The sequence below is a fragment of the Eriocheir sinensis genome, chromosome 31, assembly GCF_024679095.1.
Source record: "Eriocheir sinensis breed Jianghai 21 chromosome 31, ASM2467909v1, whole genome shotgun sequence".
Lineage (NCBI taxonomy): Eukaryota > Metazoa > Arthropoda > Malacostraca > Decapoda > Varunidae > Eriocheir > Eriocheir sinensis.
Window position 1 is genome coordinate 10,903,741 of NC_066539.1, and position 18,641 is coordinate 10,922,381.

The 18,641-nt window shown below is 40.5% G+C and overlaps 1 protein-coding gene across 3 annotated transcripts in view; it reads right to left on the reverse strand.

The window, feature by feature from the left end:
• Positions 1 to 18,641, reverse strand: part of LOC127005916 (uncharacterized) — a 150,781-nt gene that overhangs the window by 71,061 nt on the left and 61,079 nt on the right. For 2 of the 3 annotated variants that reach the window (XM_050875310.1, XM_050875311.1), the window contains one exon: positions 3,617 to 3,658. The gene's annotated coding sequence lies outside the window, so the exon portion shown is untranslated. The remainder of the gene's footprint in view (positions 1 to 3,616; positions 3,659 to 18,641) is intronic. The other variant, XM_050875312.1, reaches the window with a different exon arrangement.

An 18,641-nucleotide genomic window follows, 5' to 3' on the forward strand; every position in this document is an offset into this window, starting at 1 on the left:
CTTCCTTATGTGTTTCTATCGACTCTATTTTCTTATTTTCTTTTTTTTCCAGTTTTCTTTACTTCTTATTTTGTCTTTTTTTCATTCCATAACTTTCTTTCTTTCTTTCTTTCTTTCTTTCCTTCCATATATATGTCTTTCTACTTAAATCTTTTCTTATTTTTCTTTTTACTTCACGTTTTCTTTCTTTCTCTCTCCTTATTTTCTTTTATTTCTTACTTAAGCCTTTTTTTCTTTTTTTTCCTTTTTACCTTTCTATATCCTTTCTTTCTTTCCCTACGACATTTTGCCTATATCCTCTCTCTCTCTCTCTCTCTCTCTCTCTCTCTCTCTCTCTCTCTCTCTCTCTCTCTCTCTCTCTCTCTCTCTCTCTCTCTCTCTCTCTCTCTCTCTCTCCCCTGACCACCTATAAAGCGGCTGTCTCTGGAACATGATGTAAGGTCGTTTGTTTCGCGTCACACTCGAGACGTGAGCAGAAAGTTAAGCGACGAAATAAGAACTTCCCACACAAAAAAAGGAGAAAAAAGTGGAATATAGATTGTGGAGAATATAGGGCAAGAGGAGGAGGAGGAGGAGGAGGAGGAGGAGGAGGAGGAGAAAATAAAGGGGCGTAATTGCGAAAAAATGGAATAGAAAAATGGAGAAAAGGATGTGAGGAGAATGTAGAGCAAGAGGAAGAGGAGAAAAGGTGAGGGAAAAAGAGGAAAAGGACGTTACTGAGGACGAGGAAAAAGCAAAAAAGACAAGAGGTAAACAAAAGACTAAAATGTTAATGATAAGAAAAAGAAAAGAAAAAGGGAAGGAATACAAAATCATGTCACTGAGGAAGAAAAAATGTTAACAAAAAGACACTGAGATAAAAAAAATATAAGTAGAAAAAAGTAGAAAAGGGAAGGAAAAAAAAAAGTCATTTAGAGAAAACGGAAAGAAAGGGAATGTAAAACCGCCAGTGGAAATTATACAAAGGACCGGAAAGCAGAGATGTGTCATTAAGAAAAGAAAAAAAAAAGAAAAATAGGGAAAGTTAAAGCATTCCAGTGCATAAAACAAGACAACAATACGCAACAATGATACAAAATACACAATAACACAACTCACCTCCCTCCCCCTCCCCCCACCCCACCCCACACACACACACACACGTTCCTCCTCTTCCAACTCCTCCTCCTCTCCTTGACACGTCACTCATGGCACGGAGCTATGTGTGTGTGTGTGTGTGTGTGTGTGTGTGTGTGACTAACAGGACATCTGGCCGACCATAGCTGTTATTCGTACTATTTTTTCCCCCTCCAACCACGGAAGGGAAAAACATGCCAGAAAAAGCGACCACCATGTTATAAGGTTCGTAAAAAACACAGACACACACAAAAAGCAAGTTGGTCAGTTACGTTCGTCTGTAGTGTAACACATATGAGACTCGCGCGTAAAAGTCTAGTGCAGTCTTTACGGTTTTGGCAGCTTTTCTATAAGTTTGGAAGGGAGGGAGCGATGAAGGAATGCAGAAAGAAAGGGAAATATGAAAGAAAGTTATAGAGAGGAATAAACAAACGAATGAAGAGATGAAGGAAGGAAGGAAGGAAGAAAACGAATGAAGAAAGGAAAGAGGAGAGGATGGAAGAAAATTTGAAAGAAAGAAATAGAGAAATAAGGAAAGACAGAGGACAGGAAAGAAGGAAGAAAGGAAGAGGTGCAGAAACTAAGAAAAATGAAAAGAAAGGAAAAAAGGGTTAAAGAGAACGGAAAGAGGAAGGAAGAAAATAAGAAAATATGAAAGAAAAATATGCAGACACAAAGAAAAATAAAATAAAAGCTGGAGGTAAGAAAGGAAGAGATAAAACTGATAAAAAAGAACAAAAAGGAAAGAATGGTCACAGAGAACAGCAAAAGGAGGGGAAAAAATATGAAAGAAAGAAAAGAAGGAAGGAGGAGAAGAAAAACACTAATAAATAATGTAAACAAAGCTACTTAAGGAAAGAATGGTCACAGAGAACAGCAAAAGGAGGGGAAAAAAATATGAAAGAAAGAAAAGAAGGAAGGAGGAGAAGAAAAACACTAATAAATAATGCAAACAAAGCTACTTAACTCCACCCAAAGAAACATAGCAACACTGTGAACACCACCTAATAACGTTACGTCGTTGTGAACCCGGTAGCAGTGATGGGCCAAATTTGTTGCTTTAACGTGTAGCAGCGACGGGCCAAATTTGTTGCTTTAACGTGTAGCAGCGACGGGTCAAATTTGTTGCTTTAACGTGTAGCAGCGACGGGTCAAATTTGTTGCTTTAACGTGTAGCAGCGACGGGTCAAATTTGTTGCTTTAACGTGTAGCAGCGACGGGTCAAATTTGTTGCTTTAACGTGTAGCAGCGACGGGTCAAATTTGTACCATGATATAAACCACCCAAAACAGATGATACATAATCTGATCACAAATGCTTTGATATATATTATGAAATGGTTTGTGGGAGGGGTGATTTTTTCTCATTTTTCTCGCTTGGGGGGACCATTAAGAAACATGATCAACGGTGCAACCGGGTTAAAGGTGGCGAAGTCAAGTTGAAAATCAGGAGGTCAGACCAACAAGTGACATTTCCACTTTTTCTTCTAACAGGCAAAGAGTTACATCACCCTCTTCTAACCTTACTGTTCCCACTGCTCCGAGAAGGGTCTGGGTGTGTTTACGTGTACCAAGAGAGTATAGTGATCTGTTTACTTGATAAGGAAGGAAGGAAGGAATGAAAGGTAGGAAAGAAGGAAGGGTGGAGGAAAGAAGAGAAAGAATTCTACCTCGTCATAAAGGAGACCGTAGGATAAAAGAAGGAAGGCAAGAAGGGAAGGAAGGAAGGAAGGATGTTAAGAAGGAAATTAGAAAGGAAGAAAGGGTGGAGGGAGAGAAGAGAAGAAGGAAAGAAGAGAGGAAAAAAGGAAGAGGATAGGAGGATGAGAAGGAATTAAGAAAGGAAATAAGGAAGAAAATATGAAGGAAAGAGTAACAAAGAAAAAAAAATGGAGGGAAAGAATGAATGGCAGAATGAAGAAAATGAAAAAAAAAAATAACGAAATAAACCAAACGTGAATATCCAGTATCATTCAACTTTGACCTTGGTTCTCTCTCTCTCTCTCTCTCTCTCTCTCTCTCTCTCTCTCTCTCTCTCTCTCTCTCTCTCTCTCTCTCACTTTTCTCTCGACTGCATTTTTTATAGAGGTCATTCTGTGTATTTTTCCCACAATTATCCGTTTTCTTTCCTCGGCCTCTGTCTACAAACGTAAAAAAAAAAAAAAAAAAAAAAAAAATATCCGTCTGTTCACCTATCTAAACATCTATTCAAAATCAGCGCTGGACTGGAACACAAAATTGAATACTGAGGAGAAAAAAAGTGGAATATAGAATGTGGAGTATATAGGGCAAGAGGAGGAGGAGGAGGAGGAGGAGAAAAAAAAAACAAGGGGCGTAATTCCGAAAAAGAGGAATAGAAAAATGGAGATGAGGATGTGATGTGATGAAGACAACGAATTGACAAGACCAAACTATTGTAAGATATCCGTCACTGAGTTCAAGCCTCTGTCCCAACACCTCCAAGCTAATGTGAATAAATAATGTAATAAAATAGTACTCACCGAATCCAACTCCTTTGTCAAATCGCCAGGCTGATGGAAACTCTGCAGGAAAAGGAAGGAAAAAAACAATATAAGTCACTGTAAGCATCTGTAAGAACATCAAGCCATACTAAACTGTCTGCCGGAAAAAGTCTATCTATCTATCAATCTATCTATCTATCTTTCTTTATTTCTCTTTATTTCTTTTTTTCATATTTTCTTCCTGCCTCTCTTCTTTCCTTTTTTTATTTCTTCATCTCCCTCCCTCCCTTCCCTTCCCTTTTATCTTTCTTTATTTCTTTTTTTTCATATTTTCTTCCTGCCTCTCTTCTTTCCTTTTTTCATTTCTTCATCTCCCTCCCTCTCTTCCCTTCCCTTTTATCTTTCTTTATTTCTCTTTATTTCTCTTTTTTCATATTTTCTTCCTGCCTCTCTTCTTTCCTTTTTTCATTTCTTCATCTCCCTCCCTTCCTTCCCTTCCCTTCTATCTTTCTTTATTTTTCTTTATTTCTTTTCACATTTTCTTCCTATCTATCAATCCATCTATATCACCGTAGTAAACTATTTTCAGAACACCTAACTAATGTAAACTATATATCAGAAAAAAAAAATAATACAATCGTTACTGAATAAACCCCTCGTCAAAAACACCACATTAATGAAAACTCTCTTCAGGAAAAAAAAAAAATCACAATCTTCACTGTCCTGAACCATTTGTAAGGACACCAACCTAACGTTAACTATGCCAGATAAAGATAATATAACCATTAATAAATAAACAAAAAATAATATAAACCAAATTAATAAGTAAACTATCAAAAAATAATTATAGAATCGTCACTAAAGAAAACGCGTTGACAAGACCAAAATATTATAAGATATCTGCCCAAGGGAAACCAATGTAACAGCAGCTGAAGTAAACCACCTGTCGGAAAACCAATTAAGACAAGTCGTTAACCGCAGAAAGCCGCGACAAACCGTCATTATAGGAAACACTCGACACAGCATCACCAAGGGAGGAAGGAAGGAAGGAAGGAAGGAAGGAGGGAGGGAGGGAGAAGCAGGGTTTGACGTTTTTTGTTTTTTCTTTCCTCCTCCCCTTCCTCTTCCTTCCTCTCCTCCACCGCCTCTGCTCCCTCCTCTTACTCTTCTCTCCCCTTCTCCTCCTCCTCCTCTACTCCCCTAAAATCAATGTAAAAAAATAGCCTGCCTCTCAACACCCCCACACAAATACACACAAGTAGACACCTCCCCATCATACCCTTACACAAATACCCCTTTACTCTAAAAAAATAACCCCCTTAACACCCCCCACTATCCCCCCTTCCACCCCCACCCCCACACAAGTTCCGCAGTCACGCACAAAAGTCTCCACCTGTGTCCAGAATCACCACATCATCTCAGTTTCGTGCATCTCGGGAATTTCTCAAGGTCTAGAACACACCCTTGACAAACCTCCCCCCACCACCTACACCCACGCACGCCCCCACCACACCTACTTACACATACACGCAAGCTAATTAAGACCGCTGAGGTGTGACAGGGAAAATAGGACACGTGGCTTGCTGAGGCTTGAGGATATAGGTGAAGGGAAAGAGAGAAAGCTGAAGGAATGACGGGAAACGGGAGAGTGGGTGGAGGAGAACGGGAAAAAAAGAAGAGAGACCAGAGGGAGGGAAGGGATGGAAGGGGTTGTGATGAGGGGGGGGGGGGAGTGAAAGGAGAGAGAATATAGATAAATGGGAGAGAGAGAAGGCAGGCATGGAGGCATTAGAAGGGAAACTAGAGGAAGAATGGACAGCAGAGGAGGGAAATAACTGTAGATTAGAATCATTAGAGGAGGGGACAGAAGGAAGGATGAATAAAAAAGGAGAAATGAGATTGACTTAGGGACATTGGAGACGAAGTTAGAAAATAGACGTCAGAGGATGGAGGTAATTATACAGATGAAGTAAAGGGACTATACATGATGATGAAAGAAGGAACAGCAAGAGGAAATAAATGAAAAAGATAAAAGGGACGAGAGCAGATGGGGATAGGTAGAAGGAAGGATGTGGATTAGAAGGAAGAGATACAACAGAACAGGAGGAAAGAACAGGAAAGAATGGTTAAAAGAAGGAACGGGAAAAGGAAACGAAAAGAATACACGGGAAGAGAGCGGTAGCATGTGAGGAGGGGACAAGCTGACGAATATGGATAAGAGGGAGAAAATACAACAGAACAGGAGGCATCAAAAGAAAAGAATGGTTAAAAGAAGGAACGGCAGAAGGAAACGAAAAGAATACACAGGAAGAGAGCGGTGGCATGTGAGGAGGGGACAGGCTGACGAATATGGATAAGAGGGAGAAAATACAACAGAACAGGAGCCATCAAAAGAAAAGAATGGTTAAAAGAAGGAACGGCAGAAGGAAACGAAAAGAATACACGGGAAGAGAGCGGTGGCATGTGAGGAGGGGACAGGGTGAAGGGAATGGATTAGAAGGGGAGGAGGAAGGGAGTGTGGTGCAGATAACAGTGATTTAGAGAAGAAAATAATAATACCTTAGGGACTGGACGCCTAACGAGGGCCGCAGGAGGAGGAGGAAGAGGAAAAGAAGGCGGAGGAGGAGCACGTCATGGGTTTAATGGGGCACACTTTTCACTTTATACATTTACACCGACGGAGATTTACTAAGGTCTGCAAAGGGAAAGAATAACAGTAACGGGACACAACAGGGCGAACAGCTGGGCCCGGATTCTCAGACGCTTTCGGCCCCGACAACAACCATTTCCCAAGGCCGCGAAGATCAGTTGGGTTTTCATGAGTTTTTTTTTTCATGTTCACGGTGCAGAGGCCTCTACTAGGCTCATAAAAGTGATAAAACTACCCCAGTACTGATACAACAACCATTTCCCAAGGCCGCAATGGGGATCAGTTGGGTTTTCATGAGTTTTTTTTTATGTTCACGGTGCAGAGGCCTCGTTAAACTACCACTAGGCTCATAAAAGTGATAAAACTACCCCAATACTGACACAACAACCATTTCCCAAGGTCGCAATGGGGATCAGTTGGGTTTTCATGAGTTTTTTTTTATGTTCACGGTGCAGAGGCCTCGTTAAACTACCACTAGGCTCATAAAAGTGATAAAACTACCCAATACTGACACAACAACCATTTCCCAAGGTCGCAATGGGGATCAGTTGGGTTTTCATGAGTTTTTTTTTTTTATGTTCACGGTGCAGAGGCCTCGTTAAACTACTACTAGGCTCATAAAAGTGATAAAACTACCCCAATACTGACACAACAACCATTTCCCAAGGTCGCAATGGGGATCAGTTGGGTTTTCATGAGTTTTTTTTTTTATGTTCACGGTGCAGAGCCTCGTTAAACTACTACTAGGCTCATAAAAGTGATAAAACTACCCCAATACTGACGCAACAACCATTTCCCAAGGCCGCAAAGGAGATCAGTTGGGTTCTCATAAGTGCTTTTTTTTTCACTAGGCTCATAAAACTAACCCATGGAAATACTAACACAGCCTCTACCACAGCATTATATCAGCTATCATTTCTGTGGCCTATATTCTCAGTGCTTTAGGCCCCCACATCAACTACTCGTATTTCTAAGGCCGCAAAGGAGATCAGTCGGGTCTCATGAGTTTTTTTTTCACGTTCATGGGCGCAGAGGACTCGTCAAACTACCACTAGGCTCATAAAACTACAAGGTATCAGGACACCTCTCCTCCCGAAATTGACCCCTCTTTCGGCCACCTCTTTGGATTCTTTTTGGGAGCAGCGAGTAGCGGGCTTTTTTCTTTATTATTGTTTCCTTTTTTTGTGTGCTTTTGAGCTGTCTCCTTTGTTGTAAAAAAAAAATGGATACACTAACACAACCTCTACGAAAGTTTTATGAAATGTGGGTGTGTAGGGCCTAAAATGTTTGAAAGAGGGAAGGGAAGATGGAAGGAGAGATAAGTAGGGTATAAAAAGGAGACAAACCAGACCTTGCAGCACAAAGACGTCAGGGCAAGGGAGAAGCTATGCAAATGAGACAAAAATAGACGAAGGAGAGAGAGATGAGTGGAGCGTATGAAGAGGAGATAAACTAGGCCTTGCAGAACAAAGGAGCCAGGGATGGAGTGAAGTAAAGAGCAAAGGAGTGAGAACAGGGGAGAAACTCTGCAAACGGAACAAAAATTACAGAAAAGAGACGAGAGTGGAACGAGATAAAATGGAGGGAGATGAACCAGACCCTATAGAATGAAGGAGGAGTAGAGTGGATGATAAAGGGAGAAGCTAGATAGAAATGAAGTACTAAATAATGAGTAAAGATGGATACAGCGTTGGAAAGAAAGATATAATAGAAAGTGATAAAGGGAGAAACTAGTCAAATGAAGGTTGAAATAAAGAGGAAAAATATAAGCACCGATGGAAAGAGTAGTATAATAACAGGTGATGGAGGGAAAAACTAATCAAATGGGGGTTTAAATAGAGGAAAAAACTAGTCAAATAAAGGTAAAGGGAAAGTAATATAATAAAAATGACTAAAGGAAGAAAGTAGTCAAATAAAAACCTAGATAAATAAATTAAGAAACTAGTTAAATAAAGGTCTTGATAAATAAAGGGAGAAATTAGCCAAATTAAGTACTGAATAAAAACGAAAGATGTATTTAGTACTTATGGAAAAGTCTTGTACAGTAACTAAACCGCGGTGTTATGGACTAGCTCAGCAGTTAGTTAGGTTATAGAGGTAGTCAGCTGTTATGGACTCGCTCAGAACGATTAGGTATTTGGAAGGTGTTGCATGGAGACCTGTTCAAGGGGACCCCAGGGATGGCGCCAAGGTAAGCCAGGTAACAAGCCCCCTTCCGCCCTTGCCCCCCGGTGTTTGCCCCCCCCCCCCCCCGTTGACTTGCTGACTGACTGGTGTGAGGGAAGCTCGGCAAGGCAAGTGGAGTGGTGTTTGGAAAAGGGAGGGAAATATGAGATGCGCTGTAGGAAAAAAAACGATACAAGGCAAACAAGACATGAATCATACCGGTTTTTTTTATATACTTTTCTTTTTATGGTTAAGGAGACATCAAGGGCAATGTAAAAAGTGAGAAATATTGCTACATGTTCCTCCCAAGAGAATACAAATGTCAAAAAAAAACCTTCAAATTTAGATTTTCTTTACATTTTCTTCATTCATAGAAGCATTTTGAATGACGAGAAGGTTTCCAAAGATCTCATGTTTCCGTTTTCTTTATTCATTGAAGCAAACTGTTATAGAAGAGAGCTTACATTTGGTTCCAGAAGTATCATATTTTACCTTTTCTTAATTCATCTTTCCCAACTATTATCAACAGGTGTTTATATTTAATTCCAAAAGTGTCATATTTTACCTTTTCTTCATTTATCTAAGCCAACTATTATTAAAAAGACTTCAAATTTAATTCCAGAAGTGTCATATTTTACCTTTTCTTCATTTATCTAAGCCAACTATTACTAAAAAGACTTCAAATTTAATTCCAGAAGTGTCATATTTTACCTTTTCTTCATTTATCTAAGTCAACTATTATTAAAAAGACTTCAAATTTAATTCCAGAAGTGTCTATTATTTCCCTTTTCTTCATTCATCCCAGCAAACAATTATCGACGAGTGTATTCCAGAAGTATCATATTTTTTTGTTATTTTCTTTATTAATGTCAGCAAACTGTTATTGAAGAGAGTTCAGCTTGAGTTCCAGGGGTCTATTTTTTTTTCAATTTCTTCATTCATCAACGCAAACAGTTATCGACAAGCAAGTTCAAATATAGTTCCACAGAGATCTAGTTTTTCATTTGCTTCATTCCTCACAGCAAACAGTAATGGACAAGCAAGTTCAAATACAGTTGGAGAGATGTATTTTTTCATTTATCTCATTCCTCACAGCAAACAGTAATGGACAAGCAGGTTCAAATACAGTTGGAGAGCTGTATTTTTTCATTTATCTCATTCCTCACAGCAAACAGTTATGGACAAGCAGGTTCAAATACAGTTGGAGAGATGTATTTTTTCATTTTCCTTCATTCATCACAAGAAACAGTTATGGACAAGCAGGTTCAAATACAGTTGGAGAGCTGTATTTTTTCATTTACCTCATTCCTCACAGCAAACAGTAATGGACAAGCAGGTTCAAATACAGTTGGAGAGATGTATTTTTTCATTTACCTCATTCCTCACAGCAAACAGTAATGAGGTGATCAACGTGTGTGTGTGTGTGTGTGTGTGTGTGTGTGTGTGTGTGTGTGTGTGTGTGTGTGTGTGTGTAACTCTACCTAGCTTACTAAATTACATACCTGACACACTTCTGTTAACCCCAAAAGTCATGTGTTTATTTTTTCTCATTATTCCTTTCATTCTATTAATTTATTTCCTTCTTTCTTTCTTTCTTTCTTTCTTTCTTTCTTTCTATTTTTCTTCCTTTCCTCCCTTCGTTCCCTAGTATGTCTTTGTCTATATCTTTTTTTCTGTCTTCTATTTCCAACACCATTGCTTTCATTCTGTTCCTGTATTTCTTTCCTTCTTTCTTTCCTTCCTTCCTTACGTTATGTCTTTTTATCGATGCATCTTTTCTTCCTTTCTTTTTGTTCCACATTCTTTACTTTAATACTCTCTTTTTATCTTTATTTTTCCGCTTATTTTAATTTTACTTCTTCATTACACTTACTAACTCTTTTTATCTTCCCTTTACAGCTTCTTCTTCATTACTCTTTCAAACTCTTTTTATCTTCCTATTCCTGTTTTTCTTACTTCTTCATTACTCTTTCTAACTCTTTTTATCTTCCTATTCCTGTTTTTTTTACTTCTTCATTACACTTACTAACTCTTTTTATCTTCCCTTTACAGCTCTTTTTAACTTCTTCATTACTCTTTCTAACTCTTTTTATCTTCCTATTCCTGTTTTTTTTACTTCTTCATTACACTTACTAACTCTTTTTATCTTTCCTTTACAGCTCTTTTTAACTTCTTCATTACTCTTTCTAACTCTTTTTATCTTCCTATTCCTGTTTTTTTTACTTCTTCATTACTCTTTCTAGCTCTTTTTATCTTCCCTTTACAGCTCTTTTTAACTTCTTCATTACTCTTTCTCGCTCTTCCTTTCTTTGCAGTTCCGTTTTCTTTACCTCTTCATTAATCTTTCTCGGTTTAACTCTTTCAATAAAACAAAGAAAGACAACCAAGAAACGTGTATAAAAAGAGGAATTAAGGAGTGTTTGCCTTGCGTGACTCCTCTCTCTCTCTCTCTCTCTCTCTCTCTCATAAACCCTCGGCGCGAATCACAACACACAAAGACGACGAGGCTGAATACTTTTAACCAAGAAATAGACACCTGTGGAAACCTTGAACGTGTGTGTGTGTGTGTGTGTGTGTGTGTGTGTGTGTGTGTGTGTGTGTGTGAGAGAGAGAGAGAGAGAGAGAGAGAGAGAGATGTTAGTGAAGTTATCAATAAATCAAGGGAGAGAGAAGGAGACAGAGAGAGAGGGCGAGAGAGAGGTTCAGGAAGGCATTAGGAAACAAAAGAAGCAACGAACGAAATGCTTGAGAACGGAAGCTGAAAAGGAAAGTACGGAAGAGACGATTTTTCAATTAACGAAGAATGGGAAGGGAACGAGGAAGAGTAAAAGCGGCAAAGAGAGAGAGAGAGAGAAAGAAGAAAAATGATGAAAATATTTTTTGGAGAAGACAATAGATAGTGGGAGTTGCACACACACACACACACACACACACACACACACACACACACACACACACACACACACACACACACACACACACACACACACACACACACACACACACACACACAAACACACACACACACACCAATACTTTTCCTCCTTTGACTCCTCTTATATTTGCTTTCAGAGGAGAGAGAGAGAGAGAGAGAGAGAGAGAGAGAGAGAGAGAGAATCATCACGTCTTACTAACAACAACCCACTAGACCTTTAGACTTCTAACAACAACAACAACAACAACAACAACAACACCCTCACCATACATTCCTACACTGAAGACAAATAAAACAAAACAAAGGATAAATACAACAATAACAAAAACTACACCAACACCATCAATAATAATAATAATAATAATAATAATAATAATAATAATAATAATAATAATAATAATAATAATAATAATAATAATAATAATAATAATAATAATAGTAGTAGTAGTAGTAGTAGTAGTAGTAGTAGTAGTAGTAGTAGTAGTAGTAGTAGTAATAACAGTAATAATAATAATAAGCTTGTCGTCCTTCGTCCCACCCTTATCCTCCCTTCCTTGGCCTTCCCCATCACCCTTCCCTTCCCTCCCTCGGCCTTCCCCATCACCCTTCCCTTCCCTTTTCTTCTCTTCCCTTCCCTTCCCTTCTGCATTATACAACACGAGGGAGAGTTGCTAAGTTCTCCTCGCCCTGCATAACATAACAGAAGGAAGGCTGCATACAAACATACGCACATACATACATATATACTCATACATACATAACATACACACGCACACATACATACATACATACATACATAGGTAGATGAGGTGTTTACATTCATGGCTGCGTGTTTGTTGAGGAGGAAATTAGTAAAACATAAACATAAACAGAGGGAAGTATACACGGGTACGTACACACACACACACACACACACACACACACACACACACACACACACACACACACACACATATGCATCTGTCCTTCAGCACTCCCATCTTTCCACCCCCACGCACATACATATATACATACAAACCCATATACATAAATCCCTTCATTTAATCACTCATCCCTTTACCCACACATACAACAAACACATATCCAAACACACACACACACACACACACACACACACACACACACACACACACACGTAAACAACCTTCCATCATCCCATCCCCACAAGGTTCCCGTATCGCCGTGTGGTGTATATGAAATCACCCACGCGTATCACCCATTCACCAGAGGCTTGACTGCAATACCTTTACTCAAGTGGAGCATTGGAGGGAGAAGGAGGAGAGAGGGTGACAAGAGAGGAGGAAGGTGACAGAAGGGGAGGGGGAGAAGAAGGTGACAAAAGGGAGAGGAAGAGAGGAGGGTGACAGAAGGGGGAGGAAGAAGAAGGTAGAAGTGGGGGGAGGAAGGTGATAGAAGAAGAGGGTGGAAGAGGAGGGTGACAGAAGGGGGGAAAGGAGAGAGTGAAAGAAGGAGGGGAAGAGCGGGACAGGACAGAAGGAGGGGAGGAAGAGGGTGACAGAAGGAGAAGGAGGAAGACCAGAAGGAGGGGAGGAAGAGGGAGAAAGGGTGACAGAAGAGTGGGGGGGGGGGGGAGTAAGGGGTGACAGAAGAGAGGGAGGAGGAGGAGGGTGAGGGGAACAGAGCCTTGCAAAAGTACTATCACCACCACCACCATCACCACCACCACCACTACAACATCTGTCACCACCACCACCACCACCCTCAACACCCATACACTGTGAAGCCTAACGGTGCTCAGACCTGGCTGGGAAAATGTTTATACATACAAGTTTGTTCATATATGCAGAATTTAATGAGGGAGGGGGGTAGGAGAGAGAGAGAGAGAGAGAGAGAGAGAGAGAGAGAGTACAAATGAAGTAAATGACAAGATATAAAAAAAAGGATATGAAAGAGAATACGAACATTTTTTTTCACACACACACAAAAAAAAAAAAAAAAAAATCCGTGTTGTCGACAAATATCTCGTCTTATGAAAACAATACAACAATTAAAGTTTCTTCTCTCTTTCTTTCTTTCTTTCTTTCTCTATTATTTTTTTCATATCATTTCCGTGACGTGACAATAGCAACACAAGAATATCATAGTGCACGGTCATACGAGAGATAGATAGATAGATAGATAGATAAAATGTGTGTGTGTGTGTGTGTGTGTGTGTGTGTGTGTGTGTGTGTGTGTGTGTGTGTGTCGCGGCCAGGTGGATGTGTGGTTGGATAGTGGGGGGAAGGGGTGGTGATGGATGGGTGGAGGGGGGTGGAGGCGGTGTAGAGGGGGAGGGGGGGGGGTAGGTAAGCTGAACACCTTCCTTTGTGCAAATACTAAATGGCATACTTGTGGTGGTGGTGGTGGTGGGTAGTTACTGTTGTTGTTGTTGTTGTTGTTGTTGTGGCTGATGATGATGATGTGGTTGATATGGTTACCGATTCTTCTTTTTCTTTTTTCTTCTTCTTTTTATCATTCTTCTTCTTCTTCTTCTTCTCCTTCTTCATTTCCTTCATTTTCTCCTTGTTCTTGTTCTTTTTTCTCATCTTTTTCTAGTCCTTCTTCTTCCTCTTCTTCCTTTTCTTGTCACTTTTCTTCTTCATCTTTTTCCTTCTTCTCATTTTTCTTTTTTTTTCTTCTCTTTATAATTCTTCTTCTCATTCTTCTTCTTGTTCTTAATCTTCCTTCTTCTTATTCTTATTTTCTTCTTTCAATTTCTTTTTTCTTCTTCATCATTTTCTTCTTTTTACAATTCTTCTTTTTACTATTATGATTACGATTATTCTTATTACTCTCATCGCAATCATCATCATCACCACAATCATTACAGTCATCACCATCATCATTTTCATCACCACAGTCATCATCATCGTCACCATCATCCTTATACACCTTTTTAGTTCAGGTAAGACAGGTAATGCCACGCAAGGACAGGAGGAAGGGGAGGAGGCGTAGCGACGAATAACTTTTCCTTATGTCCACCACCACCACCACCACCACCTCCACCACCACCACAACCACCACCACCACCAGCACCCACACACCTGACGACACACGGCCACAAACGACTAATTATATTATCAGAACCAGGAAGTGAGCACGCTACCACCATCACCATCATCACCACCATCATCACCAAGACCACGTACTACATCAATTGAGTGGGGAGATATGATACTTTTTTTTCTTTGCTCTCTCTCTCTCTCTCTCTCTTGATTTCATGGTTTTGTTATTGTTATTTTTTGCTTCTTATTAATCCGTTACTAAAAAAAATAATTGATGGGATGAATAATAAATGAATGTTGTCGAAGGGAAGAAATGTTATGAGATGAGGTTAACACGATAAAAGAGAAAAGAAAATAGAAAGAAAATAAAATGAAAGAAGAAAGAGAAAAAGAAGAGAAAAGAAAAGAGAAAGAGAAAAATTATATGAATGAAGTGAATGTGATGAAGCCCAAAGGAGGTGGTGTCAAGAACAGGATAGTGGATTTACTTATTTTTGATGTTTTAGTTTTATGCTTATTTTTTTGTTGTAGTTTTATGTTATGTTAATTCTTACTGTTATCGTTTCAACTCTAAACAATAAGAATGTAGTAATATATATTCACGCTCCTCTACAACACTCCACCTCCTCTCCCAATCAGCCAATATCGACCTTACACATTAAGACGAAAACTTATTGATATTCCTTCTTATTTACAACTAACAAGAGTAAAACCAGAGACAGCAGTAACAGCAGAAACGACAACACTGAAAAATATCACAACTACTACTACTACTACTACTACTACTACTACTACTACTACTACTACTACTATTACTACTGCTACTACTACTACTACTACTACTACTATTACTTTTAGAGTGGGTGTGGTGGCGATAAAGATAGTTGTAGATGATAGGTCAAATTTCACTCCTTTCTCCCCATAAAAGGCATAGGCACATTATAATTGATATGATGGGCCGACGATGGAGATGTAGAGAGATAAGGATATGAAGGAGGAGAAGAAGAAGAACAACAACAACAACGACGAGAAAAGAAGAAAAAAAAACAAGAACAAGAAAACAACAAGAAGAAAACGGAGGAGGAGGAGGAGGAGGAGAGAAGGAAAAGGAGAAAGACGAAGTAAAAGAAGAAGGAGAAGCAGAACAACAATAACAACAACAACAACAACAACAACAACAACAACAACAACAACGAGAGAGAGAGAGAGAGAGAGAGAGAGAGAGAGAGAGAGAGAGAGAGAGAGAGAGAGAGAGAGAGAGAGAGAGAGAGAGAGAGAGAGAGAGAGAGAGAGAGAGAGAGAGAGAGAGAGAGAGAGAGAGAGAGAGAGCAGGTAGGCGTGTAAGCACTAAGTATACGCAATAACACCCTACCACTCACCCCCTCCACCCACACCCACACACGTACGCAGTTGTTGCAAACGGTGGAACGAAAGCGCCGTAATGGCCTCACGATAGCTTGAAATCTGTCACGGAGGCGAACTAACCAACGCTGCGTGACAGGCCTTAATGAACGTGTAGACACCCCTTCTACAACAACAACAACAACAACTACTACTACTACTACTACTACTATTACTACTCTTTTTTTTTTTTTCCTTTTCTTCATATATATTTTCGTTTTCTTATTTTTCTTTTCCTCCTCCTCCTCCTCTTCTTCCTCTTCCTCCTGTTTTTCCTCCTTGGTTTCTTCCTTTTCTTCATATTAGTCTTCGTTCTCTTCGTTTTCTTTCGCCCTTTCCGATTTAGTATTTTCGTTTTCGTTTTCTTTATATTTATCTTCCTTCTCTTCTCTTTTTCTTCTCCACTACTACTACTACTACTACTACTACTACGTAACAGTCCAGTAAGTATGCAGGTCAGGGAAAGGACAGTAGCAGGATGTGGGCAGCTGGGAAGCACGTGGGTTGAGGAGGAGGAGGAAGAGGAGGAGGAGGAGGAGGAGGAGGAGGAGGAGGAGGAGGAGGAGGTGTGACTGTACCCCCTTTTTTGGAGGTGGTGTTTATGTGATGCAACGCTTCTCACCACCACCATTACCACCACCTCCATCATCACCACTTCTGTAATACCACTCCTTTTCCTTTGACCCTTCCTTACCCTTCAAGACACCTCCTACCTTAGTCTTTTTTCCCTTTCCCTAGCATCAATTACCTTACCTTTCCTTACCTTTCTCCTATCTCTTTCTCTCTTGATCTTTAAAAAACGTTCTCTTTACCTTATTCTTTCCTTATCTCAATCTCATCTTTACCTAACAGTTCTTCCATCCAGACCTAACCTTCCCTTTCTCCTATCTCTTTCTCTCTCGATCTCTAAAAAGTTCTCCTTATTCTTCATTTCCCTTACCTCAATCTCATCCTTACCTAACAGTTCTTCCATCCAGACACCTCCTTACCTTACCTAACCTTCCCTTTCTCCTATCTCTTTCTCTCTCGATCTCTAAAAAGTTCTCCTTATTCTTCATTTCCCTTACCTCAATCTCATCCTTACCTTACAGTTCTTCCATCCAGACAGCTCCTGCCCTAACCTCCTTCCTTTCCCTAGCACTTCCGACCCTACCTTTGATTTCACTTTCGATCTCTTTTATAAGTTCTATTTTCCCTTCTTCCCTTTCCTCAATCTCATCCTTACCTTACAGTTCTTCCACCCAGACACCTCCTACCCTAACCTCTTCCCTTTCCCTTGCACTTCCGACCTTACCTTTGATTTCACTTTCGATCTCTTTTATAGGTTCTGTTTTCCCTTCTTCCCTTTCCTCAATCACGTCCTTACCCAACACTTCGTCAAAACACCTTTCTCCTCATCCTTGCCGCTCCCCTTCCTACCCTAATTACCTTACCTCTCCTTTATCTCTCTTTCAATCTCTTTTTACACGTTTTCCTTTCCCTTCCCTTTCCTCAATCTCGTCCTTACCCAATGCCTCGTCAAAACGCCTTTCTCCTCATCCTTGCCGCTCCCCTTCCTACCCTAATTACCTTACCTCTCCTTTATCTCTCTTTCAATCTCTTTTTATACGTTCTCCTCTCCCTTCCCTTTCCTCAATCACGTCCTTACCCAATGCCTCGTCAAAACGCCTTTCTCCTCATCCTTGTCACTCTCCTTCCTACCCTAATTACCTTACCTTTCCATTATATCTCTCGTTCTCGATCTCTATAAAAAAACGATCTCCTTTTCTTACCCTTCTCTTTCCTTTCCTCAATCTCGTCCTTACCCATCGCCTCGTCAAAACGCCTTTCTCCTCATCCTTGTCACTCTCCTTCCTACCCCAATTACCGTACCATTCCCCCCACCCCTCTCTCTATCTCGATCTCTCAAAAAATACGTTCTCCTTTTCTTACCCTTCTCTTTCCTTTCCTCAGTCTCGTCCTTACCCAACGCCTCGTCAAAACGCCTTTCTCCTCATCCTTGCCCCTCCTCTTCCTACCCCAATTACCTTACCTTTCCCCTATCTCTACTTTTCGATCTCTCTAAAAAGTTCTCCTGATCCTTCACTTCCCTTTCCTCAATCACGTCCTTACCCAATGCCTCGTCAAAACGCCTTTCTCCTCATCCTTGCTCCGCCTACTCCTCCTATCCCTAAGCCCTTCCTCGTTCCCTGTTCACTGCCACACCCAAACCTTATACCTCTCTCTCTCTCTCTCTCTCTCTTCCTTATGCATCAAAATTTCTCCTTCCCCTCCACTACCACCATCGCCACTTCTTGCACCACCACCACTACCTCCATTACGCCCTCATTTACGTGGCCTTATATGTACATTAACTGTGTCCATCCGCACTTCCCTATGTGGAAAGCGCCGGCTATATATGGTGGTAGGTCTTAAGGAGTTGGTATATTAGTGTAAAAAGTCTTGTCTGAGTGTGTGTGAGGGGGTAGGTTGTGTTTGTGTTTGTTTGTGTGTGTGCGTGTGTGTGTGTGTGTGTGTGTGTGTGTGTGTGTGTGTGTGTGAATGGATAGCTTGCCGAGGTTCAGTTACGTATACAAGCTTGGGGCGAACAATGGAGAGGGAAGGGAGGGAGGGAGTGGATGTGGAGGGGAGGGAAGGGAAGAGAAGGGGATGGGAAGGGAAGGGGAGTGGAGGGAAAGGGAGGGGGATGGAAGGGAAGGGAAGGGAAGGGGATGGGAAGGGAGGGAAGGAAGGGACCCGCGACAAAAGTTCTCATCCACGGAGTTGCGTAAACGAGATGAGAGGATTGGACTTACAACACACACACACACACACACACACACACACACCACATACAACGCTATATATGGTGACTGGCTGACAGGCTATAGTTGAGTGATTGATTGATTGACCTAATGGATGGCTGAG